We start from the raw sequence: 26,605 nt of genomic DNA on the forward strand, positions 1-26,605 counted from the left end.
ACAGTATCACAGTATGTTAGAGATTGGAAGGGACCTCAAAATATCATCTAGTCCAATCCCCCTGCCGGAGCAGGAACACCTAGATAAGGTTACACAGGAACGTGTCCAGGCGGGTTTTGAATGTCTCCACAGAAGGAGACTCCACAACCTCCCTGGGCAGCCTGTTCCAGTGTTCCGTCACCCTCACTCAGAAGAAGTTTCTTCTCAGGTTTAAGTGGAACCTCTTGTGTTCCAGTTTGTACCCATTACCCCTTGTCCTTTCATTGTTTGCCACTGAGAAGAGCCTGGCTCCATCCTCGTGACACTCCCCCTTTATATATTTATATGCACTAATAAGGTCACCCCTCAATCTCCTCTTCTCCAAACTATAGAGACCCAGCTCCCTCAGTCTTTCCTCATAAGGGAGATGCTCCACTCCCTTAATCATCTTAGTTGCCCTGCGCTGGACTCTCTCCAGCAGGTCCCTGTCCTTCTTAAACTGAGGGGCCCAGAACTGGACACAATATTCCAGATGAGGTCTCACCAGGGCAGAGTAGAGGGGAAGGAGGACCTCTCTCGACCTACTAACCACCCCCCTTCTAATACACCCCAGGATGCCATTGGCCTTCTTGGCCACAAGGGCACAGTGTCGGCTCATGGTCACCCTGTCGTCCACTAGGACCCCCAGGTCCCTCTCCCCTACACTGCTCTCTAACAGGTCGTTCCCCAACCTATACTGGAACCTGGGGTTGTTCCTGCCCAGATGCAGGACTCTACACTTTCCCTTGTTATATTTCATCAAGTTATTCCCCGCCCAACTCTCCAGCCTGTCCAGGTCTTGCTGGATGGCAGCACAGCCTTCTGGCATGTCGGCCACTCCTCCCAGCTTAGTGTCATCAGCAAACTTGCTGATAGTACACTCAATTCCCTCATCTAAATCATTGATGAATATATTAAATAATACTGGTCCCAGTACCGACCCTTGAGGCACTCCACTAGATACAGGCCTCCAACTAGACTCTGCCCCATAGACTACAACTCTCTGGCTTCTCTCCTTCAGCCAGTTCACAGTCCACCTCACTACCCGATCATCCAGACCACACTTCCTCAATTTAGCTGCGAGGATAAGGGGAACACAGGCTGTAAGTGATTTATAGGAACCTTTATGATCTTATCATAAAAGACACAAGAAAGGTAAATACTGAAAGAAAACAAACCCACAGACATTTCATAAATGGTGTTTCTGGGTTCCTTCAAAGTTCACATCAAAGCAAGGAAAGGGATTATCCTCTTCAAAAACACTGATTCTCCGTGTTGCTGTTGTCTTGAGGAGAGGTTTAAGGATATGAAGATTTTCTTCAGAAACAAAAAGATCAAACCAACTGAGTGAGAAACATGAGGAATTTCCCATTTTGAGATTTATATTTCAAGATTATTTGGCAGGGATACTGAGAGATATCCTTTCCTTTTAGTCACTAAAATAGATCAGATAATAGGACGATTCAGGGTTATAGGCTGTAGAACCGTACATATTTAAACCTCCAGTCAAATCTATCCACCATTGAGGGCCCTCAGTGGCATTTATTATTGATCCTAGCTGTAAGTTCTCAGAAAGCAGACAATTTTCTCAATAAAGGCTCAACCATTGTTGCACCTGGAACAGTGTTCCAATAAGGAAAATGAAGATAGAGATAAGCTATCTATAGGTGAAATGCTCTCTCTGTTTCTGAACAACCCAGGAATATCTAAAAGACAAAGTACAAGAAAAATAAGTATCTCCTGTAATCACGTTTTAAAACCCCAAGGTGAATATGTTGATGGAATTACAACAGTCTGTGTCCCTAAACTCTTATCTATTAATAAACACTGAAAATCTTCTCCCTAGTATTTAAATTTCAACACACGAATACACCACTATGCAAAAAATGGCTTCTTAAGGATCAAGAGCAGAGCACCCCAGAAAATGGTAGAAATGCCATCAAAAGAGACAGTAATAAACCAACATGCCAATGCTCCACTGATTTATTCCAGAGCACTGCACCTGGACCCACCAGCTGTCATACATATTCCATCTGGAGCAACAGCCATTTGCCCAGTAGTTGTCATACTGTCTGACATGAACAAATGCTTGTTAAATTTGTCATCAGGGATTCTCTGTAGGGCTGGAAATCCTGGAAAAAGGTTACGTTTTGTTCCTGTCTTAGGTTTTGAGCATTTTTCCTTATATTATGTGCAAGGTTCCCAAATGGGATTTTGTGCAGGTCCTTTGTGCCTGGTCAGATCACCAGGCTAAGAACATAAGAGTAACATATCCATTCTATACAAACTGTGGAGGAGAAGGAAATTCCATAGCATGGAAAGTATGGAAGATGTTAGAGCAGTCACACTGGGGAGTGACCCTGGAGAGCCACAGATGTGACGAAAGGACAAGTATGTTTATTAGAAATGTTATTAGGGCATGTTTTGCATGAAGCAGTGGAATTTGAATGCTAGATGAATGAAGCGGCACGTTGTTCCAGGATTGAGCAACAAGAGGGACAGTGGTGGTGTTTCCTGAGAAGAAACTATTCCACAGGAAATGAAGCAACACTGTTGCTCAGAATTGGAGACGTAGACCTGAAAAAAATCTGAGCACGGACTGGCTTTGGGGTAAGAGTTGCTGAAATCACCACACAAATGTGCCTAACAAACAAGAAAATGTGGGAATTGAAGACAGTCATGTAATATTGCAGAGAATGGATGTGTACCCATCAAGACAGATGCTTTAAGAACTGTCAGAGATAAGCACCAGGAGTGAGGGTAAGGAAATAAATAGCTCAAGATGAATCCTGAAAAAAACTGCTTTCAAAGTCTATTCCAGTGGGTAACAAAATCAGTAAAGCACATAATGGATGGGAAATGTAGTTAGCAGAGACAGTACCTGCCAGATAATCATCCACCTAATTACTTCTTTGTAAGTCCTGTGTATGGCACAGGAGAATACGGCAGAGTGAAACCATTCAGCACCTTCACTTCAACTGCCCACAACATACAACAGACCAACAGACACAAAACCTCACTTCGAAACACCTTCCCACTAACATCACGCACCGTCAGGCGTGTGTGGTTTATGAAGCTCTAGGGCAGACAGTGTATGCTCCACACACACAACAGCCCTGTCCTTGAAATAACCTCTTCCCTCTCGGCTGCATGCAGCCAGCGTTGGTAGATGCCTCCTAACAGGCTTTGCTTAAGTTTTTGGACTAAACTAAAGATTAAAGAATACTATCTAGGCAGTTTTTGAAATTGGATCAACAATGTGGACTTGCTGTAAATAAATCACCCAAAATATTATTCCTCCTAAAATGGGATCTGATTAAACCCCACTAAGCTCAAGGAGTTTTAAAGGGGAATCTGTGGTGTAAAGGAACAGAAATAAACAGCAGAAACCACTGTCTCCATCAGTCCATTAAAGAAGGGCAAGCTTTTTACTGAACTTCAGGGAGTGATGCTGATCTTTAAATTCACCGAAAGTAGAAAAGACGGATGGAAACAAAGACAATCCGGTTATACGTTCACGGCCATAATTCTTCCCGTTCTCACCGAGAGGTGGCACCTGAGCACAGCCTGCAGCAGTCCTCTCCCCACTACCCCCGGCATGACAGCATTCCCTCTTTCCACACTCCGAGAACGACTTAGGAGGTCAGACAAGGGCTAAACATTCTTAGACTACCAAGCAGTATATGGTTTGTGACTGAGGTCAAACACCAGGCTCACATTTAGTCATCACATGTCAGAGTAAAGTCTAAAGGACAAAATTTGGTGCAATATATTTACTTACTCCCAGTGGAGGAACTTTGGTTTCAAAGAGTAAGGAATGAAAAACAGGAAGATGTATTGGTAAATGTTCTCTACCATAGTCACAGGTCCATATTTAGCTGTGGCTAAAAGGGTGGCTTTCAGCTGTCTGGGCATTCATTTTTAAGGTACTGATCACACCAAAACACCAATGAAACAAGATTGTGGAGCAGTAGGTGTCAGAATTTATTGTTCCACAACTACCAAAACGTAGAGCACTTTCATTCACCTGCGATGGGGACCTGAAGGCTTTGTCAAACCTTCCAGCCTGGGCTGGGACACTGATAAGAGTTAAAAACCCTAAGAGTACTGAGACAAAACTTTACCACCACCTCAGCCAAGGCAACCACCAGCTCAGCCAAGCGCTCAGGCTTCCCAACAACTACCTACCTCAGCAACATTAGTAGTAGTCATTAACAGTAATACAGATGGTTGCATTCCAAGCCCAGCACTCCAGTAACCTCACGGACTCTAACTGGGGCATCTGTTGCAATCTGGTAGATCTTTGATAAAATGTTGGTGAGAGGCTGCAAGACCATCAAACATGTGATTCCTCTCGAAGGGAAAGAGAGAACACTTGTGTCTAGTGAAGATTCCTGCTCACGGTTCAAACATCCATTCTCCAGATTGAAGGAGCAAAAGGTGAGGGAAGAATAACATTTCTGTAAAGGTCTGACAACATTGCAGAATAATTTTTCCTTTTGGAATTCAGCAGGTTGTCCAAAATCTGAGGTATTTGCCATACCTGAGGCCACACACATCCCACACAGAGCTATGGCTTTTTAGTATATTAGGTCTCTGTCTAACATCCTAGGCATGAGAAGAAAATAACGTAGTATTCCTGAAATTTGGAAGTCACCTTGTAGTAAAGGATCTTCAAACACAGACAGTACCTTTGAGTGTCTCACAGATACAATTACGGTATTTTTAAATGAATTACTTCTATATTCACAGATACATATAATGATGTGGCACTTTAGCACAGAATCAGAAGAAATGCTTCCACAGGGCTTTTTTTAGTTTCAAGCAGAGAGGCAAGAAGGTAAAATGACAGTGATGGCACAGAGCTTCACATGCTCAGCTGCTGAAAAAGAACATGTATATGCTTCAGTTCTCAAAGACAAGTGGGCTCTGGAGTAGGCAGTAGCCTGACAGATTGATGCAGACAGGGAATTTTGGCAGTATTTGCACTAGATGCCTCAGACACTGAAGACTGTTGAGAACCATGGGGACTTTGTCATTGTCAAGGCTTCTGTACACACTGAGTACATACTTCTGTTTCTCCTATCTCAGAAAGGTCTGCAAAAGGAACACCTCTTCCCAGCAACTTAACTCAGGTGACAGTGCCAGTCCTTTGCCAGAATGAAGCATACAGCCACTGTGCCCTGAGAGCAGCACCACCAGTGCCCTGGTGTATTCAGCAGTGCTCTACATTCAACCAAGACTACAAGTACTGGTGTCAGTTGCTGTCTGGTTGGTCTCATTTGAGAAAGGAGACAAAAATGTGCACAAGGGACATGTTCTAATTCTTATTTTTAGACAGCTCTTTACAACCTTGAACAACCATCAAGTGAAAGAAGACAGTGCTGTAAACAAACTCTGAACTAGAAATTCTAAGGCAGTTCTAATTCAGACAGTAGGGTCAGGGAACTGCAAAGGGTCTGTGAAGTAGAATGCATGGGGCTTGTCAGAGTATGCTTCCTATAGCCATCCACCTGCCTGTAGGTACCATCTGCCTACTCTGAAAAATCTTAGTGCCAGTTGCTTTACAAGTCTGTCTGACATTTGAAACCGTATATATGCAGTCAGAAACATTACAATATGCTAAAGTAAGAAATCATACAATCAACTAGGTTGGAAAATACCTCTAAGATCAAGTCGAACCATTACCCCAGAACTGCCAAGTCCACCACTAAACCATGTTACACCCCAGGGAAGGCTTGGACCAGTGTGGATGCTTTATGGACCAGCAGCACGATGCAAAACTAACTGATCAAGGATATTAGGCTTAGGGCTGGTATATGCAGTGTCTGCTCATTTGAGAATGGAAGCTTATAGACAAAAAGTAATTTGTTAACATGAACAACACTTCTACTCCCTGCAAAATGTTTTAGGATGTAGACATAACAGTCAAGCTTTGAACAAGTACTACCTGAGCAATACATTCTGCTGAACACCCCTCTCCCTCCCTCCATTTTATTAGGAAGAATTCACTATTCCTATAAAACCCCTAAGTGGATTACTTGTGCTCATGTGGTGATGATGCTTCAAAAGAAGTAATTTTATTTACGTTTTCAACCTGTAAGCCCAAATCTGTATCCTCTTTTAATGCAGCTTAGACTAAAGGCATGGACATCAGGAGCGGCTATTTTGGGAAAATTCTAGCTGCAAAAGAGTTGCAAAATAACATAACCCCTTGAATAATAATTAATTAGCCATGTTTTGAACTTAAGCCTGTATCTGCATCCTCAAGCTGGCATGGCCTCTCTGCAACATGTGACATCTGCTACTGCAGGGGCCTGCGATGGCACAGGTTCACTTGCCACCACACTGGCAGCTATGCCAAATAAGCTGATGCCTACCTCTTGTTTGCACTGGTGGACAGCCAGCCCCTGAAAACGCATCAACGTGGCTGCTTCCTACCAGACAAGAAGGTGTGAGTGCCTTGAAAGCAGGCATGTAGAACAGCAGAAAAACTTAATTTGCATCCCTTTATAAAATATGCCTTTGTATTTGTAAATCCAAATCTGGAAGCTTGCACAGACAAAGCAATTTGCACACAGGAAGAGAGAAAACATTCTGAGCAGTTACACTCTTGTAAACCCTGAAATCAAAGTAATTACTCCCTGAGTTGGTAATCTAGCTCCTGGAGTACAGTCTATTTTTATGTATTCCCTAATGAGGATTCAAGTTAGTAGCCTCTGTACAATGATTAAGTTTCATGACAAACTTGGAAGGAAGACGGTAACACTAATGATGAGGACCAACCTGCTTTCTATGTCTACACTGGTGATTTGCAAAGGAACTTCCCAGGTATTTGCCTCTCATCTCACAATTGTTTCTACTTACCTCACAGTATTTCAGTTCTTGAGGCACTTTTGGAATGGAAACATAGGTTTCTTTCCAGATGAAAGTGATATTAAAAAGAAGATACGCCCTTTTCTCAGTGCTCCAAGAGAGAATCCTCCCAGCACTTACCCATCACACCATGTATGAATCCAAACATCTCCACGCAGACCTCTCAGCAGCACAGTACAAAAGATGAGATGTGATCTGCTTCTGCCTGCTGTTCTTTACTGGTTTGTCCTGACAGTTTGTCCTGACAGTTTGTCTGTCAGAACTGGGTTTTACATCTCTTCACTGATTCTTTTCACTTTCTTCTTTAGCTTTCATGCTCTTTTTGTGCCTTGTCCTTCTTAGCCTGCTTTCTTGTGGAAATTTCATGACTTAACCCCTTCTCTTCTTTCAGCACCTCACACCCACCCTCTTTGCATATATTTCTCCACTTCATTTACATTTCTTCCTTCTTTTTCACATGCCTTTGCTGAGATCATCCATATGGGACACAACTTTCCTATAGAGGCACAGACTGTAAAGAGAGCAATGTTTTTTTAGGTGCTTTTGAAATGAAGCAGATAGATCGCAAACTACTGTGTCCAGGCTCAGTTGCTCCAAGTCAGATAACACATACCAACAAATAGCCTTTCACACGAATCCTCAGCAGAAATGGGAAGAAATGGGCAAAGAACTGTTTCAGCCCAGTAATTCAATTACTATGAAAACCACAGCCGTGGCTTTCGCTGAGAGAAAACCGCTGGGAGGAGTACATGACATTGTCATACTGCAGGGCAGAACACTAGGAGGGAGGATATCTTATTGCAAAGTGAAATGGTGAGGTAATGGTAACATTATTTTATGAACTTCATATGCATCACAGACAACTTAATATACTGGAATGTCTTGAAATAACATAAAAAATAATTCATCTGACCAGATAACAGGCACAGAACACTGTTAATGACAATGCCAGCCGTAAAAGCAAGAGGAATTTGGTAGGCTTACATTGACCTGGGTTGCAGACCAACATTCCTTGTGTGTGTGTCAAAGTTATTTATTTTTTCCTCCCCCAAAAGGTTAGTATAGGAAAATATAACAACATGTCAGATGAATCTACCATATGCTATTGCCTGCTAGCAATGAAGGCTCATGAAAATCAGGCCCTGATTGCGCTGCAGTCTGTGAGTAAACACATCAGAAGTTACTGAATGTACTTGTAGAAGTAGTGCAATACAAACCAAAGTAGTAACAGTGTCCCCAGCACTCTGTTATTGTGCATTCAGTCTTTGTTCTGCCTAAGAGCAACACCCAGAAAATTGGTGTGACCAGGGAAAACAGAGGTGTGGCCAGAGCCACAGCAAGTCTGAAATGGTGATGTTGACAATCACATGGTTGTTATTTTGCCCTTTAATAAACTCTTCTGCATGGTAATTGGACACGCATTCACTCGTGTAATATAGAGAAGTTCTGCTAAAACCAGTAACGACCACTCAGCAGTTCCTGTCAGCCAGCACTATTTGAGGCTGAAAACAGCCATGGATCAGCCCTCACAAACCCCAGAAGCATTACCAAACGCTGAGTGCCTTAAGCAGGGCTGTGTGATATCATGCCATTAATGATGTTGTCACTGATTTGTGCAGGAGCCTGTTAGATCTAAAGCCATCCTATGATCTCCACTGCCTGTTATCTGACCCCCAGCACTGGCCCAGCTGTTACAAAACAACATTCATCCACTATGTATTTTATTCACCTGTTGAATTGTGCTATGTATCAGTCTTTGCTCAGCTTTTCACATCATAGGTAGTTTGTCTTACAGGCTTTTGTCTACAGTCACCCTTGACAAAGTCCCCCATCTTCCAGCTGTCCCTAGCTGTGCTCAAGAGGCAGCATCACATCACTTTTTATCACTGGACTGTGTCTCACTATCTTTTTACTATCAAAATTGTTTCTTTTTTTATGAGTGTCTGTTTTTCCCAGCATGAATTATTGCTCTTGGACTTTTCAGAGGGTTGATTTTGTAAAATACTGAGACTCTTCAATGTGGAACACGAGGGCGTCAGCACTACGTGGGATAGACTCATCAGTTCACATAGGCTTTGCACCTGCAAATCCTCAACGAGTTCAAGATGGTACACTGCAGACGTGCTCTTCTTTAGATGTTCCAGGTGAACGCTTTACCAGCACATATTTGAATGGAACTATTTTAAAAGGTCTTCCATTATCTTGCTTTTTTCTTTTCTACTTTATTTTTCTTTGTGTTTACCTTCTTAGACTTGTGAGTTTCTGTGCTTTGCCAAAGCCCAAAATATCTGTCAAAATATCTACCATATTTTATCTTCTGAGATGCTTCCTGCAATGCCAACGTCAGTCCACTTTTCCCAAGTAATGCCTTTTCAAACTTCTCCTTCCCAAACAAAAGTGCTTTTGAATACCCTAATGCTGTTCAAACAGTGCTTTCACTCAGGTGGAGGAAGAGTTATAAGCTGACGGTCCTGTTAAAAAGCATTTAGAACTTGAAGAAGCAACAAACACACCAGGCTGCTGTTCCCTATGTCCTCAGCCTAAGGGTAAAATAAAATATGAGGACTTTTGGAAAAGTTTCATATTGCTGCTTTTTAGATTCGGGGGCCTGAAAACTAAATCCTGTTTTCATCATTAAAGAATTTCTGAGGCTTTCCTTGACAACAGCTGACTTGAAAATAGCCTCAGGGTTGGACTTCCTTTTCCTTTGAATCTAGGTATCAGTGAAGGAAGTTGTAATTCTTACTAAATAAACACATAGGCCAAAGAGGAACCAGTGCTCTTCATTGTTAGGGAAATAATCTGGCACTTAATGGGTTCTTTAGGGCAGCTGAAGAGGAAAGTCATTAACAACTCATGTTGGGAGGGCCCCTGGCACTTCCCTCTAGCAAGAACAGTAGCTGTGTTTTTGTAACAGAGTCTTGCGTATTTGCTAAATCGTATGTATTCGTGTTACCCTGACTTCTGTTAGTTGAACAAATTAAATTCGGATGTAAAGCCAAACAATTAGAAAACAACTAAAATCTGATAAATGAAATGCTGATTTGGTATTGTCATCTCGCAGAATGCTCTCATGAGCAAGAGTTTAAGGATAAAGGAAATTGGAAGGGAATTGTATCAGAAAGTGAAATTAGTTAGGGATTCCTGTATTCATCACCATGAATCCAATCAGGAGTTAATGACACTGGAGGAATAATTATATGCCTAGTTGAGTCTTCTGTGTTTTTTATTGTTGTATTTTTATTATTGTTCCTATTTTCCCTGGTTTGGAAAAAGAGGGATTGAAAAAAAATCTAGATCTGGAAATCTAGCTTTCCACTGATTTATAGTGTAGAATAAAGAGAGGAGGTGAAAATCAGACAAACAAAGTCTGGAATGTTCTAAGTGTTAAATCCAACACACACTAGTATATTTTCTTAACCTCTTAATTTGGTTAAACCGATTCTAAAATCCTTTTGTTTGCTGTGTAAACGTGTTCCTAGCGGAAAAATCATTCCACAGAACAGTGCTCAGCATTTTTCAGAATGGTTGTTGCATCAAGCTCAGAAGACGCTCTGAGAGTAACAACTCTGCACAACGTCTGGTCACTGTGTTTCCCAAATTCATATTTACAGACATTTTCAGGTAAATGAATGCACAAAATTCTTCCTTCTCATGCTTTTATAGATCTGATGTATCTGACTAAATCCAACTAAGCATTGCACTGACTAAACTTTCAGGCATCATCTAGATGAAAAGAGTGTTAATTAAACCACTGCCATGCCAGGAGAAGAGCAAATTAAAACAAAAGGCTGTACACTTGTTAATCTATCAACTAATAGGAAGGAGGTATTTAGTGACTGGACACAGCAGAAGCAGCATGGTGTGAGAAGGGTGCAGCACTCCCTGCCTCTTAGGTGTGAGAACAGTACCCATTTATGGGTGCAGACAATGCAGACTCAGACGGGCTCTTCTTTTCTGCCAAAGGGGACTGGAAGTGATCTGAAGTGCAAAAAGAGACAGAAACCACTGACTTCAGTGGAATGTAAGGCATGCTTTCCCCTTTGTTTTCCAGCATGTTTGACTATTAAAAGAAAACACTGTCTCTAGCTTTGAGTCTTTCCAACTATAACACTGGCCAAAGCTAGAAGGTGCTGAGCACTTTCTGAGAAGGTGCAGAGCTCCATTAATTCCGATTAAGGCAGTGTAACAGTGAAGGGACAGCCTTCTGACACTGAAACACGTTTGCAGCTTTCAAACTGTAATGTTTCTGTGTCATAAAATTGCCCTGATGGTACTAAATCTAATCAGTACCACGTGCCCCATCTCTCATGTAAGCATGTTTTGGAGAATACTTTCTACAATAGCTCATCTGTGGATTCAACCACAAATGAAATGTCTTGCTTATGTTGCACTCCCTTTCCTGCCTGCCTGCACAGAATTAAATGAACTGTTTTCTTCAGTTATCAGGCAGCCTGTCTCTCCCTCTTCTTCAGTCTGAACATATTCAGCATCCCTCCTGGGTTACTGGATTTCTAAATTCCCTATATGCTCACATACGCATACACATGCAAATAGAAATATATCATGATAGTTTCCTGTTGCCATGCAAATTGGAAACAAATACGAAATACTTCTGACTTGCAAAGCCTTTATGGAACATTCTATCACTGTAAAAGCTCTTGGTTCTAATATATACATATCTGAAGTCAACAGAGCCATATGAACTGCTCAGTGATTTCAGTCAGAAAAATAATTACCTTTCCAGGCAGATCTTAAATCTTACAAAAGTGCAAAAATTATACTTTCTAATAGTAAAAATTAGCTGTTTTCTTACTTCTACTCCCACTCCCAGACAAAAGGCATGTAGCCAGCACCAGCACCTCTGAGGAAGCTTTTTATCCACAGTATGAGCTTATTACCATTCCCTAGGAAAAATGGTTTTTATCCTCCACTTGTGTTGAAGGCCTGCAGGTTCTGATGTTATTTATTCTCTTACTTTTGATAGATTCCTCGGGAAACTGGGCTTCTCTGACCCTTTATTATTAACCTCTCCGTAGAACTTCCTGAGCGGAAATTCTCCATGTTCCTTATGCTATATACAAAAAGGTTCCATAATTCTTGGTTACTTGAGAGATCAGCAGACTGAAGGTTTCCTTGTGAATCTGTGGCGGTGTTACCACCAGGCTGCTAGCCCAGATCTCAATACCCTGCATTGGTAAAGTGAGTCTGATTTTGATAGGAAGCACTGATATTAGAACAGGCTTCTGGTGTGTTTGTCCAGTGTACTTTGAGACAAGTCACATCCTAGTTTGGTTTTAGCTCTTGGAGAGTTCACTAGTGTAAGTTACTCTACTATTGTTTACACGTGGTAAAGGAGGACCCTCAGACTTGACACAGGAAATCATTAAAATTCCTGGTATTCCTGAAGCAAACTTAGGCGCAGTTCCCTCCTCCTTCCACAGACTGCAAAAAGGCAGCTACACCACAAACTGTCGGGAGATGGACTATTCCACGTGATGGATCAAAGTGCAGTTTTGAAGTCCATCATATAGTGTATGTGAATTAATGCAAAACAAATGGAATGCATTTGTCATTTCCTCAACAACATTTTGCTGTCCTTAAAAGCCTTCAGAGGAAGTAAGTATATTTCATTAGCATTAACCAGTAAATCCTCACAATCTGCTTGTGAGTTCCTGTCTCGTTAAAAGTTTAAAGGCAAAAAGATCAAATAGTTTTCTTAAAGTCACAACAAAATAGAAATGTTTGTATTTCAGCAATAGGCAGAGGCTGCAGCTGAGACCTGTGCCTTAGTGGTTGGCACAAATAGTTCCTCACCCCACGGAACTGAAATTCTAAATGAAGACAAATAAGAGGCTCTGGTGCAAATGGAAGCATAGAGGGGGTGAAGTGACTTTCCTCTGGTCACACAGACAGAAATCCAGAACTCTGATGCCACATTGAGATAAACACAGTATAAATGTCAAACCTGCTTGCTAGATAAAGTCCAGACATGCAATTCTACGCCAGAGGAACCAAATTGCCCTTTTCTTCCTCCCCCATCAAACTTTCCTCATTCTTCTTCCTTTTTTATATGGTCTAATCCCATATGTTATTACAAATATTTTCTGGAACCTAGATATAGCCTTGGATGGGAAAAAAAGCTTTGGCTTTCTCAGAGAGCCACATTCTCCTGTGTAACATACATAATCAGCCAGAAGAACACAACCCTCCCTTTAGCTCTTGAAGCTGCTAATACTCTATAACATATATACTTTCAATGTTTTGAGCAGAGCTATTCCAGTAATGATTGTGGGGAAGCAATAAATTGGGAAACACCTATTATAAAACTTATGTGCAAGTTCACAAGAAGATACATCCAATATTTCATTTTTCCTATTCCTTTTTTTTTCAGTTAGCAACATACGAGACTGAATAGGTTCCTCTCAAACCAAACCAATGGCTCCAAAGCAGGGTTTATGAACAACTGACAGAGTTGATGGGAAGATGAAGTCCAAGAGGAAATGATTAGGATTACTGATACGTTATTTTTTTCTTCTTCTTCTTTTTTTTTTTTTTTAAGTTTAATTACTTCATGATTTATATGAAAGATAAAATTGCCTATAGAACAAGTTGGGGGGGAGGAGGCTGGGGCTGTTACTGGACACACTTGATTGTGTTCAAAAGTCACACTGAACAAAGCATGAACTATTTTGGAGTAACCTACTAGTAGAGTGTGGCTTTGCCAGATTAATGGGAAAGCAAGAACTATCTGCCATATTCCTTCTTCTCATTCCCCAGTCAGACAAACAGTGCAGAGCAGCAGAAAGCAAGTCAATCCCTGGTTTACTCATGGCTAGAACATCAGTGAGGCTGTGCGAGCCCAAGTCAAATGGAAAAGCAATGAAATTCTTTAAAAACTGCAGTCTTTGAAAGAGAGCAAAAGAGTGTTGTCTCTTCCATAGGATGCCTGTGCTGCTCCTGAGAATGGCGCAGAAAGAAGTCTGCTGTTAGCTGTAAAAGATTATACCTTGTCAGGTTTGACCTAGCTTTTATATTGACTCTTTAATACCGTAATATTTGAGTATCTCTTTATATAAAAATAAAATTTTCTTATTGTGATATTAAAAATACAGCAAATTTTCCCTCTTCCTTCACCTAGATACAAAACTGTTATTTTTTTCTCTAAGTGTTTCTATACAAGGGCCAAGTCTTGTTAAACTGGGTCTAAAGCAATTAACCTGTTTCCTCCTGTCAGATTTAATTGTAGCTTGACCTAATTGAAGGCTCAAACCTGAGCTACACCTGAGTTATCTTTTTCTATTGAGCCTGAAGACACATCACAGCTGGAACAGGCTGTGCACAGAGGAACTCCAGTGAGAGGCTGCTATACTTTTGGATAAGCATTTCAGAGGCCAGGTAATTCCAGGAGATCAAGAGGTGTTACGTTGCTTTCAGTAGGCACAGAGTGGGTCTTGTCAAACCTCTCCCTGGGTAACTGTCAATAACATTACTCCTGATACGCGTCAGTATTAGTTACAAGTGAAACAAGCCACCTCATTTTAAGAAATGATGTAGAACCTAAAGAAAATACACAGAGAAGCTGTATTTTAATAGCTTCCAATCCACTGATTTCTAAGGGTTTCAGGCAACTGCACTAACATATGGGTCTTGCTCTCTCTACCATTTGTTTATTACTCTCTGCTATGAAAACATGGAAACTTATCTGGAATGCATGACGAGGAATTCCATGTTCTATAGTTCATCCCTTTTCCTTCAGTCTAGGGTAAATCATGTCATCAGAAATTCAGTGTGTAATCTGTGTTGGGCTTTGGTTTGAAAAAGAGTATTTTGAAAAATCCCTTTTTTTCAAAGACACAGCTTGGTTATTGCTTAATTATTCAGCATTTAAGCTGAATGATCAGGACATACATATATATATATAAATGTACGTGTATGACAATGTGTTACACCTATGAGCAATTCAAAGATCTTTTCTATACTACCTCTATTACGTATTTGAGCTTGTTTGCAGACTGCCCAGATGTGTCCCCTTTCTATTTCAGAGTTGTGCCCTAAGGGACAGACAAGCAGAAGTGGGAGGCAGTCTGAGAACTTGCAAAAATAAGAGTTATAAATACTTTGGTAGCAGCTTGTTAGAGCAGAAGAAACCACTTGACTGGACCAAGGTCTGTGGCATTTGTCATTCCAGAAGAGCTTGTTTTGACAACACTTGAGACTGCATGGGATGAGTGAGTATTTTCGTTTCTACCTCTTCTGCCTGAAAGATGACAACTATCATATTTTGACAGATGGAAAACAACTGCTCAGCTGACTCTGTAAGAACTGAGGGTTTTCTGTTTGTTTTGGTGGATGCTCAACAATATACTTCTATCTCTGCTGTATTTAAAGTGTCCTTCATGATGTAACGGGTAGAAGCAGAACAAAAGGGAGAGATTTTGAGATTTGACTTATAGTAGCTCATGTACTATTGACCTACAGCCTGACTGTACACAGAACTGCACAGAGAGCCTCTGACCCCATAAATTCTCCAGGTTGTAAAAGGGCATGGCTGTGTCAACTGATTCATTTCTCTGCTATGGGAAAACTGACTTTGCTACAGTGACATGCTGTACTTTAAAGGTCACAGTGAACGGGGCTCTGATAAATCAGGCTTGACAACCACATAGTGCATGATAACAAAACAAGAAGCTTTAAAATAAGTAAACAATAAAGTAGGTGAACAGCCAGAATTCTGTTTGAGCCTGATTAGAACAGAAGCACCATCAGTAGGAAAGCAGCACTTTTCAGGTGCCCACCACAGTACTAATTCCAGGAGGAAAGGAATCTCATGCAGTTCTCTATCCCATATTCTTACTACTAGATACATGAGGCAAATAAATAGAATTTAAAATGCCACATCTTCTGGAATAACAAAGCAATGTTTGATACATGACCAAGTTTGCAAGTGAAAGAGCTTGGCAAGTATATGCCACTGGCTTTCACAGATAGCCAATAAACAAGTGTTTTACTTTAAAGATACACTGAGTATCATGCTGACACTGCCTTCTGTGTGTTTTAAGCATGCATAGACTCACACTTAAAGTATATAATCCACCTTTATCTGCATAGTCCATCTGCTTCTTTGTGTGTCAGAAAGTAACATCCTGCATCCAAAAGGGCTTGCTCAAACTTCTGAGTTTCTTATCCAAGTTCAAACGTGAGAATTTCATTAAAAAAGATACAACCCATACATTGAAAGTCCTGCCTCTGTGGAGCATTTCCTTTTATTTTAGGTTAATTTTATCCTTATGCCACCATTGTAAAGTCTAAATACTGACATGTTTAATTATAATTGATTTAGCAGGAAGATACAGGTATTCATTAACACCATTAACTCTGTGTTAATGGTGACGAAAAATAAGATTTAATGCCATGAATGGAGGAAAAACCAGTGCTTCAGGATGGCTGCTGCTGTTTTTTTCCATAAAGGAGAGCTTAGATAAAAGGTGTATGACCAAGTAGACAGGCCAGAAAAATGTCAAGTGATCCACTGCAGAGAAGTTTGTCAAAAACTGTAAATAGTTCTGCTTTGATACCACAAACAAAGCACTTGATCCAGACTGGAATGCTTGCTTAATTGTATGTGACTTTTTCATTGACGTGTATGAAATCTCCCAAGGCAACTTCTAAACTTTATCTAAGACTTCCTTTTCCTCATTTAAAGCTGAATGATTTCCTTGTATGGTTTTATCAATGGGCCAGAAAGGCTGATAAGATTGCTTCCTTCCGCTGTTAGATATGTTTGGACTTCTGCCATCCCATCTTGAAAAGAAATGCATTTGCTTTCATGTCCTGTGTAGAAGCAACAAGTGGGAGGCAACTGCTTCATTCATAAAATGTAGCTGAAAGATTAATGTAAGCAACAGAAAATCAAACTCAGAGACAGGTTTTCATTTCAGCTACTCAAATTCTTAGCCATTGCACCTCCCATAATCTGCTGCTATAAGGACAACTGCAAGAGTACCATAAAGCAAATCTCTCCTCAGAAGACTGCTGAACTACTGTGACTCCCTCCATGAGGGAGGGTCCTAAACTCTCCTCCTGCCTCTCCCTTACTATTCCACTCTTCCCTCATCTTCCCCATTATACAATTCTGATAGAGAGCTCTATTCTTATCAGTTCTTTGCACATCAGAATGAGGTAGGTGTGAGAGAAATGAAAGCATGACCTCATTTAATCCTGCACTGTACTCCTATGAAGGAGAACTTTGAGGGCTGCAGCCAAAAGTGATTGTACACTCTGTGGCAAATTGAGAAAGCTCTTTCTCTTCCTACTTCATCCCATGGCAGGAAGAATAGTTTTGGACCTAACAGAATCTTCAGTATTTATCATACATGCTCTTGCATACACTACTGGACTTCATCCCAACACGTGAGTGAGCGCAGCTGCTACAACTCTTGTATATAATGTTAGGAGGCGTGAATGGTTAGAGTTACCTATTTCCTGAGCACAAGCACAAAGGCAGCAGCTGCATTTCTGTTTTTACAAGATAAACAATATTACCTCCTCCTGGGCCTAAAAGTATGGATTGGTCCTGAGCTGCTATATAGGTCTTTAAATAAAAAAGACCCTTACCAATTTATAGAAATAAAGCTCCTATAGGTTTTTTGTGCCCGTTTGAGCAATATTTAATTTGTGAGACAGCCTTCTAATACAATTAGCCTCAGTTTGATGCAGCATTCTCATTTCTTTGCCAAAAACACCTTCTGCAGCACTTAATGGAATCTGAATTTCATGTGTCCTCTACAGAAATGGATGCATCTTTCGTCACACAGGCATGACAGAGCCCATTACAGCATCACAGTTTGTTAGCCTGGAACATGAGTGTGATACCGCAGGGCTCTTTCACCGCTTTTCTCCTTTGGATCTCACAGCTTCAGTTGCAGCAGCATCAGTGAAGCCATCAGTTGGTGCTGGATGCCCACCCTGAGGCATGTGCCCAACTTGGCAGCTACAGGAGCAAATAACCTGAAGGTCGCTGCCCAGCCCCTCCTACATTCCTGCCTGTACACACCCCATCTTCTCCCCTAAGTTCCCACAAGTTTTTGTGCCCCAGCCTCCAGCCTCCTTGCTCTTACCATTTTCCAGTCCTCTGCTCCTCTTTGCCTCTCCCCAGATACTTCACTTTCCTCCATGTCCACCTCCACCCATTCTCTGAATTATCTCTTAGCTACATTTGGATCAAAGCACAGCATACGCAGCACACTTCAGATGCTTCTTCCTTCTGTGGCTGTATACTTTGTGATTGCTCACCATCCCTGCTTCAACAAGCAATGAGATAGTGCAGAGTTCTGGGCATATCTATGATTGTCTTAGAAAACCTGTGACATGTTTGCTGCCCAGAAAGCTCTTCTGGGAAGGCTGGAATAGGCTGCCTATGCCTGTGTCATGTTACTACGCAAGAAATTATTCTCATGCAGTGGCTTTTTCTTAGGGGTTAGTGTCTGCACGATAATGCAAATACAATATACAAAATGAACCAGGTTACTTTCAAAGACAAGAATACACACATATATAAGTATTTATATACATATGTATGTATGTACTAATGCATACATATAAGCACTTATACAGAAGTCAATAATTTGTTCTTTTAATTTCTTAAATTCTAATAAAGCCTAAGGAAAGAAATTCAGTGCTCCCAAGCTTCAAAAAAAACAGTGCCATTCATTGAGCTGCTGAGAGTATGGAACAAGTTAAATTCCTAAATCATGATACAGTTAAGTTGAATATGGCCTGGAAAAACTGCACTTCTAGTGAAAACCAATCTCTTATGGAAATTTAAGAGGTGAAGTCATAGCGTGGGTTACTTACTGCCAGAAAACAGTGTCATCCCTGCTGAAATGCTGATTGATCTAGCAGTAGAATCATAGAATAGTTAGGGTTGGAAAGGACCTTAAGATCATCAAGTTCCAACCCCCCTGCCACGGGCAGGGACACCTTGCTCTAAACCATATTACCCAAGGCCTCGTCCAACATAGCCTTGAACACTGCCAGGGATGGAGCATTCACAACCTCCCTGGACAACCTATTCCAGTGCCTCACCACCCTAACAGTAAAGAATTTCCTCCTTATATCCAATCTAAATTGGATAATTCAGTACTCTGAATACTGGGGGTATTAAAAGTATTCTTCATTAAAAGATTTTAGTTTTCAGATACATTAAAAGCTGAGTTTGATTCTTGCATCTTTACATCAGCAAAAAGCAATGCAAACAGGGTAAGAGAAACAACACATCAAGAAATCTTGCAAAGTAACTGGGCTTAATTTTCCTTGACATAAAAATATGTGGTCTACTGGTCTGGGTACACTAGCAAAACCCAGGAATGCTGTATTTCCTATCCTGCCTGGATCAATCAGTGGCCTTAAGAAAGTGCTGTTGAACTCTGCCTCAGTTCTTCAGAGTGGAGAAAGTTCAGTAAGGAGCAATGATAATAATGTAATGAAATTTTTACTACAGAGATCTGTAACTTCCAAATGTTACAGAAAGTTTTCCCCAAACTGGGTCCTTAAGGAATAATACCAAAAGAGTATAGAATAAAACATCTGCTTCTCTTGTGGACAGCAGCAGAAGTTGGACTTTCGGGGAAAATGTATGGGTAAAAAAGGTAGCACAGACTAAAACCCCACGGGTTCTGCAGAAAAATGCTCCATGCGAACTTGTCTAAAAAGGAGATAATTTTCTAGAGAATCAGAGCCTTTCTTTGGAAATTTTGGAAGTTTATGGGAGTATCAATTTCTGTCTGTATCAACTGTGAGGATATTATTGTATTTATAGATAGCTTGTAATTTTCCATTAGAACTGGAAATACATCCTTTAAAGAGAATCAAACTTCATTCTTCAAGTTGTGTGTTTCTTCTTTGCACTTTCAGTAAAATTTTACCTATGAAGTTCTTTGCCCTCGCTTTTAAGGTGCCATTTGGCACCTTAAATGTAACACAGGAAATACGTCGATTATAGAAGATGAATGAACATCACTGTATGCCTGAGAGTGACTTTTGATCTTACAGCATCAGGAGACACTTTTTTCTGTCTGCTTTGCTGCTTTGTTTTACAGAGCCGTCACTTGACAGGATGTTATTTGGACAGGAATTCTACAAGTACGCACAACCCCAGCAGTCAGCACTTCCCAGGAAGATGATGCAGCATTCTCTGCCCCTGCGGTTCCACACAGTATCTGCTCATCTAGCAGTAAACACCTGTGGTTTTGGAAAGACACTGCTGTTAGGCACCAGAGGCAGTCCTCACAGGAGTCCCAGCTGCATGCATTCAGTGGCAGCAGGATAATGCAAAGTACAGCTGGGTAAATGCAAATTGACAGAAATAAGGATTTAGAAAGTTCACTTTATACCTCTTCTTAATTCTGCCATATTCATTTAATAAAACATCAAATCAAAACCATTAGATTGCCTCTGCTTAGATGAAGTTAACCAGCATTTAACACTGCACTGTACTGGAATGGGATCAGACCCCTGACAAAAGTTATGAAACTGAAGAAACTTGGCTCAAAAGCAAGTTCACTGATTCCTGAGTCTCTGAACCTGGGGGTTTCTTTCCTCACAAAACATCCTCATTCTTCCTGTTATTTTTTAAACTAATTTATGACATGGCTTATCTCAACATCTGAAATGGTGAATGGACTCCTGGCTCCCCTGTATCATTTGACTCTCTTTAATAGAAAATTCTTGATAATTTAGTTCTTTTCCAAAACTTCACTTTGTACACTTGGACCATTCTCCTCATTTCTGGAAGCCCTGCCTAGAGCTGAAAGATACAGAAGACCTGCACACCTCCCAGTGTAGATCCAGCCACATGCTGGCTAGGAATGCATGGCATTCCAAGTCCCAAAAGCATAATGTGAAAGGTGGAAAATGGAACAACCATACACATCAGAAACGGCTTATTTCATGATTCTTGTCTGTACACAGCATGCAAACCTGTGGATGCTGTGAGTTTCCTTGACTTAATAACTGAAAGCTATTCCTGATAATGTACCGATTTCCAGCACAACAATTCTGTGTGTTGTCTGAAGAATTCCGGAATGTGTAATTTGAGTGGGGTTCCCAGAACCTCAGGTCAGCAGACAGGTTTTTGTTCCTTTGTGACAAATCACAGGGAGGTAACTATAGTATGTAAGTATGAAAAACTGAGATGATAAGTGCTGGGAGTTTTTAAAGTATTCTTCCAATTCCCATTAGCCTTTGCATCCACTTCCCCACATACTCCTCAGGGATTTCTGTCTTTAAAAAAGCTATTCAAAGTAACAAACTCCCTTCCCTTCTTTAAACCTATCTCACCCCTTTTCTGTTACAATGCAAACATTTTCAAACAATGCTGGATAGAGAGAAGCTCAGCTAAGATCTGGTTTTATACTGACCTGCTCTTATCCCATATGCACCCTGGCTTTTTAGAGGTTTTTTAGTATCTTACACCAGTTTTCATTTCCAAGTGTTAGTGAGACAGTATTATTTTAATGTTATTTGTACTGTGATAGTGTCTAAAACTTGAGCTACACATTAACTGTGATATCTCCTATGCAAAGCAAGTGACAGTCCCTGCTAATTTAAGACAGAAGCAGTCATTCACTCTGCTCAGGCACAATCATCCCCTTCCCTCTATTTCCAGTAGACTTTCTTCATCAGCTCATGAATGTTCAAGTGATTTTGTTTCCAGCACTCACTCTGTGAGACTATTTCACAATCTAACAGGTCTCTCTGTCACAAGGTTCTTCCCGCTATTCAGCCTGCTTTTGCTGTTTCCTTTCAAAGTGCAATGTTTCTGTTTGTATTGCCCAATCCACCTCTTAGAAGGGGATCCGTGTTAAGGGCCACAATGGGGGTTTGATGGTTCTTTTACATTTGGGATATCTTTCCAGGAAGTAATATGCTGCTTATAATTTACTCATTGCATATTTTGAAGTATAAACTCAATAAACAACTATAATGAGCTATCAGAATTCTCAGCAGTAGAACGGTATCAGCCTGTAGTTACAAATAGAGTAAATTTTCTTTATCCTAGGCTTCATCTGTAGTATTTCCTTTATACACTATCCTGTTTACCACTGACTGGTTTTGCTGGCGTCATTCTTGCATCATTTTTTGTTGACAACTGTGAGGCTCTGAAAGTCCAAAGAGAAACGAAGACTGTTGTGCTTAATGCCTCAGTTTTTAGACTACCATTTTTTATATTAGGTGGCATAGCAAAAACTAAAACATTCCTTTATGTGTAGGCTGGGCATACATATAGTTTTTAACTCCATGCTTTTCTTAATCCTTAAAGAGCTTTTGCAGATACAGTCTGACTTGAGATTTAAACAAATAAATTAATCCCTGGACTAAATCTGCTGTCAAATGTCACTCTACATGCAACAAATGTTCAACCCGCAAACTTTATAAGATGTGCTAGGTCTGAATGATTTATAATATTTAGTAAGACCATAATCCTAGTGACCTCACTTCTAAAATCTTACTGTTTTCTAGTTGATAAATCTAAACCATAGCAGATGGAATCATTATTCTGTGAGTCTGTGTATGTCTATTGGTCACTGCATTTTTCAGGCAGAAGAAATCCTGCTTGCGATTAGAGTGAAAGCACAGTGGCTGCCAAACATCTGTGAGAAATTGAACACTACTCATTTATAATCTGAAACCTGAGTGGACAACTAGTTGTTGGCCTCTTCTGTCTAGACTGATACTGTTCCCCACCTCCATTTCCAAGTGAAAGGGTCAGCCAGGAACCTGCAGGACAGAAAGGAAATGGTCCAAATGACTAACACTTTTCATTCAAGTAATCAGCGTTCACTTGCAAGCTCTTTTCTTCCACTTCCATCAAAACATCAGTAAGAGGAAAGCATGGTTTTGAAGCTGACAGCCTTGAAAATAAAATGTCTGGCAGAGGTTCTAAGGAAAGGCATGCCCTGGTTTTAATTTGTATTACGTAGAGGGCCTCTAAAAGTGAAAAAGCACATGGTATGCTCGAGGCCCCTTGCAGCTGGAAGTCTGGAATGAGAGTAAGTTTATCTATGCCCTCACTTTATTTACAGTCCTTTCCACATGAAGATGCTTTTTTAATCACTCAGAGTTTCATCCCTAGCTTTTTCTTTGGTCTTTCACCTCTAATAAAAGCTTGTCATACAAAGAACACTGTGGAGTGTTAAGTTAAGCTTCCCAAATTATCCTTAAGCTGAAAAAAGGTAAATGTTACAGTCCCTCATTTGACAGAGAGGTGATTTATGGCAATGTTTTTTAAGGAAAAAATGGTGAGAGAAATGTCTAAGTTTACATGCCAACATTTTCAGTGAGGAGCAGCTACAGGCAGAGGCTGAATTTTGTAGGGTCCGTCATTCAGAAATTCAGCTGAACTACTAATTTACAACATAGGCTGTGAAGCTGTACATCTATAAGAATACTGCTACTTCTGCTGTACTGATGTTGCCATCATGAATTAAACATCATTATATTACAAGGTGGAAAGATTTGGGTTCAGTTAATGAGTATCAGCATGTAGCCAGCATAGTAGTTAACAGGTCAAGGTCTCAAGAGAGATGATTCCCAATGAAACTAAGAGTTAATGCCATGACACATCACAGTATCTGTGGCAGGAAGCTGGAGAAACATGATGCTAATGGGGTCTCATAGATTTAATCCACTTCTGGACATTTACCTTTTATGCAAATATGAGCTGTGCTTTTACACTTCAGTTTCTGCCTTGTTCACCTATGAGGCAGGAGGGTACCAGCTTGCAAGATGACCCTATAGTTATTTAAACCAAGCTTTTAGCATTCAGTCATTATGAAAGTTTTGTACCAAGTAGATTTAAAGCATTTGTAAAGTAACATCTGTGATTGAGACAAAATGCCTCTTTTTTTAGTTCCCATGGCATTATCTCTACAGAGAGCTTGATTTTTTTTTCTTTAAAAAATGCCAAGTAAATCTGTGCATTCTATTGTACTCTTATCCATTTTAATAGCACAATTGTTCTGATTCATGGCAAGTGCATTTTGTTTTTAATGACACAGTATCTAATAGGTTTATGCTAAAACCTCAGTCATATTCCTCCTGTTTAGCTTTTGCTCTGGGTATAAACCCAGAAATGGTCACAGAACTGCAAGCTTGGAGAAAGATCAAAGAGACAGTTAAAAAAACGAAGCAAGAACACATAACTGCAAAGAAGATTGCTGATAAACACATCACAGTGGGTGCAGTGATCATACAGTACAGTTACGACCACTCTCAAAGTGTGAGCTAAACTTGGTATTTGACTTAACAGACACAAAGCTTGTAAATACATTTCAGCTTACTTCTAGTAAAATCAGTTTTTATTAGCAGCGTCTAGACTGAATTGAGATTGGAATTCAAATCTCCATAGGTAGTATGCAGTTAATATATGAGATAATATTTGACGAATATACCTGCCCAAGAAACCATCTACTCTAGAAACGACAGGAGACCTGGAAGAAAGGTGCTATTTTTTCCATTTTACAGGTTGGAAACTAAACCACAAAATGGTTTCAAGCTGAACCCAAAATATAATGATTTCAATGGGCTTTGGCTAGACTCTTTCATTCTATCAACATTGTTTCCAAATGTCACCTCAGTTAAGTGCCAGACTGTACACAGTGCAATGCAAGGGGGTTTGGCAGGAGGGTGGTATAATGCAGGCTGCTCTGTGGAATGTGTGATACAGGCAGCAGAGACATCCCTGATCATCACCATGGAAGTCTGCAGGCACATATGGGAGGTCTCTGTACATCTCAGTGTTTCTGGAGACTTCCCTTACTTTACCAACAGCGTGTCTTTATGAGTCCCCCAGGGCAAACAAAATTTAAGACTAAGATTGTGAGGGAATTTGGTTTTAAGGACATTATCAAAGGCATTTTTTTATCCACACATTATATAATTCAATGTTATAGGAATGAATTTATACCTAAACTTCCCATAATTCAGAAATAACCTGTTCCTCTGAGTCCTTGAGCAATGAAACAGTTGAGTTCATCCAAACACAGGCAAGTTTGGATGATGCTTCTCCAGGTCTCTGGAGTCTGCAAAAGTAGGGCAAGAAACCTCATAAAGATCTCTGTGACTTCAAGGAAAGTTCTGTGCTGGTGTGGCTGATGAAGTGCTCCTTTAGCTCAGACTTCATCCTCCAGAACCCCCTGGGCTTGTCTGACCCCATGCACAGGATCCCGGGGACATGTGCTGGCACTATACAGACATCCTCCCAACACCCCCAGATGGGTGTATTACACATTATGGAAGATGGAGAGAAACTCTCATTCCGATGATTTAAGAAGACTACAATTAATGAACTAAATCCATGCCACTGCCAAATGAAACTAAATGGAACTCAAGAATTCAGGGTTTCTGTACATTCCATTCCTCACTGAAGCTTTGACAGCCAGCTCACATTTTTACAAGCACAATGGATTCCTGATTGCTAGATTGAGTTTTGTACTTTATTATTTGATTTTAATCACTATTTTTAAAATAAAAATTAATTCTGACATATAAATATATTCTCATTTAGTTCACGCTGCATTTCATAATGTATTCTTTACAATTTTAAACTGAAATGGTTCTTTATTAATATTGCATTTTCCATTGTGCTTCCACATACAAAATTACAGCACTGCTGTTGTAAGATGCCCGGTAAATGTGGAACAAAACACTTGCAAAAGATGAATCTGTTGCTTTCAATTTTCAGCAGAGCACATCAGGCCAACATTTTTAAAGCTACAAAATAAATACACCCTTACAACCTCAGATGAATACAATGGCTTTGTTTGAGATATTAACAAGTAATATCTAGCCACAGGTAGGTCTGAAAAAATCAAAGTTCAACCCGTTTACAATGTGCCTTCTGAAACAGTGCTTAGTGCTGCAGATTCTGCGGGCTTTCTGTTGCCTATTAAAAACTGCACAATAGATCAAAAATAAGAAACTATACCATAATGAACTGAAACATGTTTGCTTCCTTATTGCACTTGATGAACTTGAGTTTAAACAATGCATTTTGTAATCCTGCAGCCTTTGGCAGCTGCAGTTGCTCTGCTGGGTAGTTCTCAAAAACGTCTATTATCATCTTTCTTCTTTAGTATCTTCTGAAGTTTCTAACACAGCAAATTCCCTTATACCATAACATGCAGATAGTAGTAAATAAAACTTTCTTTATTTCTTTCTTACTGGTACTCAAGTTCAGACCTCCTGATGTAAACCCTAGTCCGCTCCAGTTTGTTCTTAACGAGGGATTCTTGGAACAATACAAATGCATTTGTATTTTTAGTACACAGTATGCCTTTTCAATCTGCAAAACACTTATTTAAGCTACTTCCCTTTCCCACTGGCTAAACTGTTTTAATATTCTTGACTGATTGGATGGATTTGTTATCATATTCTTATTAGAGTATGAGATGATACTCAGATTTCTGCCTTTATAAAACAGGCCAAAGAAACAGGATATCAGAAATAAAATTAAAGCTTAAATGCTCCATCCCCAGTGCTGTTCAAGGCCAGGCTGGATGGCGCTTTGGGTGACATGGTCTAGTGTGAGGCATTCCTGCCCATGGCAGGGGGTTGGAACTGGATCTTAAGGTCCTTTCCAACTCAAACCACTCTTGTGATTCTATCATTCTATGAGTACCTTTTACACGTTTAGTATCTGTTATCAGCA

The 26,605-nt window shown here is 40.3% G+C and overlaps 1 long non-coding RNA gene across 1 annotated transcript in view; it reads right to left on the reverse strand.

Moving 5' to 3' along the window:
• Nucleotides 1-13,534: 13,534 nt before the first annotated feature.
• The window catches only part of LOC133216833 (uncharacterized), a 37,840-nt gene continuing 24,769 nt past the window's right edge, over nucleotides 13,535-26,605 (reverse strand). The window contains exon 3 of the long non-coding RNA XR_009726727.1: nucleotides 13,535-13,854. This is a non-coding gene — a long non-coding RNA (uncharacterized LOC133216833). The remainder of the gene's footprint in view (nucleotides 13,855-26,605) is intronic.

The sequence above is a fragment of the Neopsephotus bourkii genome, unplaced genomic scaffold (genome assembly GCF_033783945.1).
Source record: "Neopsephotus bourkii isolate Nb327-2 ecotype Australia unplaced genomic scaffold, CSIRO-AGI_Nbou_v1 NB_1067, whole genome shotgun sequence".
Classification (NCBI taxonomy): Eukaryota; Metazoa; Chordata; class Aves; order Psittaciformes; family Psittacidae; genus Neopsephotus; species Neopsephotus bourkii.